The sequence below is a fragment of the Meles meles genome, chromosome 19 (genome assembly GCF_922984935.1).
Source record: "Meles meles chromosome 19, mMelMel3.1 paternal haplotype, whole genome shotgun sequence".
In the NCBI taxonomy this organism is placed as follows: Eukaryota; Metazoa; Chordata; class Mammalia; order Carnivora; family Mustelidae; genus Meles; species Meles meles.
In genome coordinates, this window is record NC_060084.1 from 32,984,200 (window position 1) to 32,989,917 (window position 5,718).

General features: G+C 38.5%; 1 pseudogene; it reads right to left on the minus strand.

The window, feature by feature from the left end:
* Positions 1-3,500: 3,500 nt before the first annotated feature.
* Positions 3,501-3,689, minus strand: LOC123931966 (annotated as a pseudogene).
* Between the last annotated feature and the right edge of the window lie 2,029 nt (positions 3,690-5,718).

Genomic DNA, 5,718 nt, shown 5'->3' on the forward strand with positions numbered 1-5,718 from the left:
CTTCAGACTCACGCTGGAACATTGGCTCTCTTGGGTCTGCAGCGTGCCAGTCTACCCTGAAGATTTTACACGTGCCAGCCTCTGTCGTCAGATGAACCAATTACTTATAATAAATCTCTATATATACATCCTATTGGTTGTGTTTCTCTGGAGAACTAACAAATACAGTATGTGTAAACCACATTTTGTTTCTCTCTTCTTCCATTGATGACATTTGGATTGCTTCCACTTCTTGGCAATTATGAATAATGCTGCTCTGCACATTGGATGTGCAAATATCTCTTCGATATTGAAGCTCTTTTGAATATATACCCAGAAGTGGAATTGTGAGATCATATGGAAGTTCTAATTTTAAATTTTTGAGGAACTGCCAGACTATTTTCTTTTCTTTCTTTTTTTTTTTTTTTTTTAAAGATTTTATTTATTTATTTGACAGAGAGAGATCACAGGTAGGCAGAGAGAGAGGAGGAAGCAGGCTCCTCGCAGAGCTGAGAGCCTGATGCAGGGCCTGATCCCAGGACCCTGAGATCATGACCTGAGCTGAAGGCAGCGGCTTAATCCACTGAGCCACCCAGGCGCCCCCAGACTATTTTCCATAGCCGTTGCACCATTTTATAATCCCTCCAACAGTGCACAAAGGTTCCAACTGCTCTCCAACCCCACCAATACTTGTTTCTGTGTTTTTTTTTTTTTTAATAGTAGCCATCCTAATGGGTGTGAAGTGATATCTTACTGTGTTCTCTCTGTTTCTATATTTCTTCCTTTCTTTCTTTTTTTTTTTTTTTTTAAAGTAAGCTCTATGCCTAGTGTGGGCTTGAGTTTTTTTTTTTTTTTTTTTTTTTTAAAGATTTTATTTATTTATTTGACAGAGAGAGATCACAAGTAGACAGAGAGGCAGGCAGAGAGAGAGGGAAGCAGGCTCGCCGCTGAGCAGAGAGCCCGATGTGGGACTCGATCCCAGGACCCCGAGATCACGACCCGAGCCGAAGGCAGCGGCTCAACCCACTGAGCCACCCAGGGGCCAATTTAAACTCAAATCCCGAGATCAGGGGTTGCCTGCTCTACTAACTGAGCCAGCCGGGCATACCTTATTGTGGTTTTGATTTGCATTTTTCTGATGATTGGTGAAATAGAGCATCTTTTTAGGTGCTGAGTGCCTATTGTAATATCTTGTTGGAGAATGTCTATTCAAGTCCTTTGCCCATTTTTGGATTGGGTTGGGTTTTTTTTTTTGTTGAATTGTGGGAATTCCTTATGTATTTGGCATATAAGACTCTTACCAGATAAATGAATTGTAGATATTCTCTCTCATCTTGTGAGTTGCCTTTTCACCCTGTAATAGTGACCTTTTATGTGCAAAAGTAATTTTGGTGTAGTCCGGTTTATGTTTTTTTCTTTTGTCATCTTTGCTTTTAGTGTCACATGCAAGAAATCATTGCCAAATCCAGTGTCATAAAGCTTTCCCCCATCTTTTCTTCTAAGGTTTTAATAGTTTCAGGTCTTATATTTACATCTTTGATACACTTCGAGTTAATTTTTGTATATGGTGTAAGGTAAAAGGGTCCAACTTCATTCTTTTGCATGTGGATGCTAGTTTTCCCAGCCCAGTTTGTTGAAAATACTATCCTTTTCCCATTGAAAGGTCTTGGCACTTTCTAAAAAATTACTTAACCCTCATATTTTAGGGTATATTTCTGGACTTTTTGTTCTTTTGGTCTGTGTATCTGTTTTTATAACAGTACCACACTGTTTTCATTACTGTGCTTTGTAATAAGTTTTGAAACCAGGAAGTGTGAAACTTCCAAGATTATTTTGATTATTTTGGGTCCCTTGGAATTCCATATGAATTTTAGGATGGAATGTTCAACTTCTGCAAAAAAAGTCATTGGGATTTTGATAGGAATTACACTGACTCTGTACATTGTTTCAGGTAATATTGACATAATAATACTAAATATTCCAGCTTGTGAAGATGTGATATCTTTCCACTTACTGGTGTCTTTAACTTCTTTCAACAACACTTCATAGTTTTCAGTGTACATAGTCTTTGACCTCCTTGTTTAAGATTATTCCCAAGTATTTTATTGGTTTTGTTCTTACTGTAAATGGAATTATTTTCTGAATTTCCTTTCATATTGTTCATTGGTGGTGTATAGAATTGCAGCTGTTTTTTGCAAGTTGATTTTGTGTCCTACAGTTTAGCTTAATTTGTTTATTATTCTAACAGGTTTTTTCCTTTTTTAAAGACTTTATTTATTTATTTATTTGACAGACAGATCACAAGTAGGCAGAGAGGCAGGCAGAGAGAGAGAGATTGAGAGAGAGAGAGAGAGAAGCAGGTTCCCTGCCCAATGTGGGGCTCGATCCCAGGATGCTGGGATCATGACCTGAGCCGAAGGCAGAGGCTTTAACCCACTGAGCCACCGAGGTGCCCCGTTGTTTTTTTTTTTTTTTTTTTTTTAATTTTTAATTTTTTATTAACATATAATGTATTATTAGCCCCAGGGCTAACAGGTTTTTTTAAGTTGTTTTTGGTGCAGTGCTTTATAGGGTTTTCCCTACATACATAATATCATGTCATCAACAGAGTTAATTTTACTTCTTTTTCAATTTGGGTGCCTCTTATTTCTTTCTGTTTCTTAATTGCTGTGGCTAGGACTTCCAGTCTTTCGTTGGAAAGAAGTGGTGAAAGTGGGCATCTTTGGGGCGACTGGGTGGCTTAGTGGATTAAAGCCACTGCCTTTGGCTCAGGTCATGATCCCAGGGTTCTGGGCTCAAGCTCCGCATTGGGCTCTCTGCTCGGCAAGGAGCCTGCTTCCCCCTCTCTCTCTGCCTACTTGTGATCTCTGTCTGTCAAATGAATAAATAAAATCTTAAAAAAAAAAAAAAAGTGGGCATCTTTGTCCTGTTCCAGATCTTAGAGGAAAAGCTTGCAGTCTCACCATTGAGCATGATGTTAGCTTTGGGCTTTTCATATGTAGCGTTTATTATGCTGAGGTAGTTTACTTGTATTTTTAATTTGTAGAATAGTTGTAGAGTACTTTTTTTTAAATCATGAAAGGTTATTGAATTTTGTCAAGTGATTCCTGCATCAGTTAAGATCATGTGAATTCCTTCATCCTGTTAGTGCACATTGATTGATTTTCATATGTTGAACCATCCTTGCATTAAAGGAATAAATTTTGCTTGGTTATCTTGTATAATAATCATTTTAATGTTCTTTTGAATCCTGATTGTTACTATTTTTGAAAGATTTTTGCAGCAGTGTTTATAAAGTACATTGATTTACAGTTTTCTGGTAGTGTCTTTGTGGGCTTTGGTATCAGGGTAATGCTGGCTTCATAGAATGAGTAAGAAAGTGTTCCCTTCTCTTCAGTTTTTTGAAAGAGTTTGAGAAAGATCTATTACTTCTTTAAATGTTTGGTAGTGTTCACCAGTGAAGCCATCTGGTTTAGACTGTTTCTGGAAATTGCTTGCTTGTTTGTTTTTGTTTCTGTTTTACCTCTTGCTCTCCCAAAGGATAAGAACAGTCAACAATGGCAAAAGGTAGCTGCAGAAGCAACAGCTAGAGCTGACTTCATGCTCAGGAGAGAATACTACGCCCATCCTCACGGTATTTGGTACTCCACACATTCAGAGAAACTTTCCTAGTAACAAACTATAGAAATGGTCCCTGGAAATATAGTCTTTCATGGAGCTTTTAATCTTCTTACTAGTTACAGATCTTTCAGATTTTTTATTTGTTCATGATTCAGTCTTGGAAGGGTGTGTATTTCTGGAATTTGTGCATTTCTTCAAGGTTATCCAATTTGTGGTGTATCATTACTCATAGTCCTCTCTCTCTTTTTATTAATATTTGTTTTTGAGAGAGAGTGCCTATGAATGGGAGAGGCAGAGGGAGAGGGAGAGAGAATCCCAAGCAGACTATATGCTGAGCCCCACATGGGCCTCAGTCCCACAACCCTGCGATTTGTCCCTGAGGTCACGACCTGAGCTGAAACCAAGAGTCAGACATACAAGTGATTTTGTCACCCAGGTGCCCTCATAGTACTCTTACAATCCTTTTTATTTATGTAAAACTGGTAGTAATGTTTTCTCTTTTATAACTGATTTTACTTATTTGTGTGTGTTTTTTTAATCCTGGTTAAAGGTTTATCAATTTTGTTGATCTTTCCAAAGAACTAACTCTTCATTTTATTGATTTTTCTCTATTGTTTTTCTAGTCTTTATTTTATTTGTCTCTGATCTAATCTTTATTATGTCCTTCCTCCTGCTAGCTTTGGGTTATCTGTTCTTCTTTTTCTAGTTCCTTAAGTGGTAAAGTTAGGTTGTTGATTAGAGATCTTTTTTTAAAAGATTTTACTTATTTATTTGACACAGAAAGCACAAGCAGAGGGAGTGGCAGGCAGAGGGAGAGGGGGAAACAGGCTCCTTTTGAGCAGGAAGCCTGATGCGGGGCTTAATCCCAGGACTCTGGGGTCATGACCTGAGTGGAAGGGAGATGCTTAACCAACTAAGCCACCCAGGGGCCCCGATTTGAGACCTTATTTCATGTAAATGTTCACACCTGTACGTTTTTCTCTTAGCACTACTTTCGTTGCATCTCAGTTTTGCTATGTTGTGTGCTCATTTTCATTGTGTCAGGATATTTTCTGATTTTTCACTCGTTTCTTTGACCCATTGGTGTTTAAAAGGGTATGAATTTCTCCATTTTTATTGTGATCAGAAAAAGATACTTTTTTTTAAAGATTTTATTTCTTTATTTGACAGAGAGATCACAAGTAGGCAGAGAGGCAGGTCGGGGTGGAGGGGGAAGCAGGCTCCCTGCTGAGCAGAGGGCCTGATGCGGGGCTTGATCCCAGGACCCCTGGATCTTTACCTGAGCTAGAGGCAGATGCTTAATGATCGAGCCACCCAGGCACCCCAGAAAAAGATACTTTTTATGATCACAGTGTTTCTGAATTTGTTAAGACTTGTTTTTTGACCTAACATGGTCTATCCTTGGGAATGTTCAGTATACACTTGAAAAATTTGTATTCTGCTGTTGTTGGGTGGAATATTCTTTCTGTAGTGGTTGATGTCTCTTAAGTCGTCTTAAATCTATAGGTTCCCTCTTTTTTTTTAAATATTTTTTAATATTTTGTCCCATAGTCTATGCCAATTGTATCTTGTGGTGTCATTTATTTTTTATTTACTTTTAAAGATTTTATTTATTTATTTGAGAGAGCAAGTGAAAGAAAGCACAAGCAGTGGGAGGGATAAAGCGAGAGGAAAAAGCAGACTTCCTCCTCAGCAGGGAGCCTGACCATGACCTGGGCTGAAGGCAGCCGCTTAACTTACTGAGCCACCCTTAATAGGGGGCTTAACTTTTTTTTTAAAGATTTTATTTATTTATTTGACAGAGAGAGGGGGAGAGCATAAGCACGAGGAGCAGCAGGCAGAGGGAAAAGGAGAACCAGGCTCCCTGTAGAGGGGTAAGCCCTATGTGAGACTCAGTCCCAGGACCCCAGGATCATGACCTGAGCTGAAGGTAGTTGCTTAATCAACTGAGCCACCCAGGTGCCCTTAATAGTAGCTTTTAAAAGGAAAACACACAACATGAAATGTATATATTATTGTAAGAAGGATCCCTAATTTCATATATGAAAAAGTACATGTCTTAAATTTGAGAAAATACGGGAGTGATGGTCATAACTGACTTGGAGTAGCCAACAAACA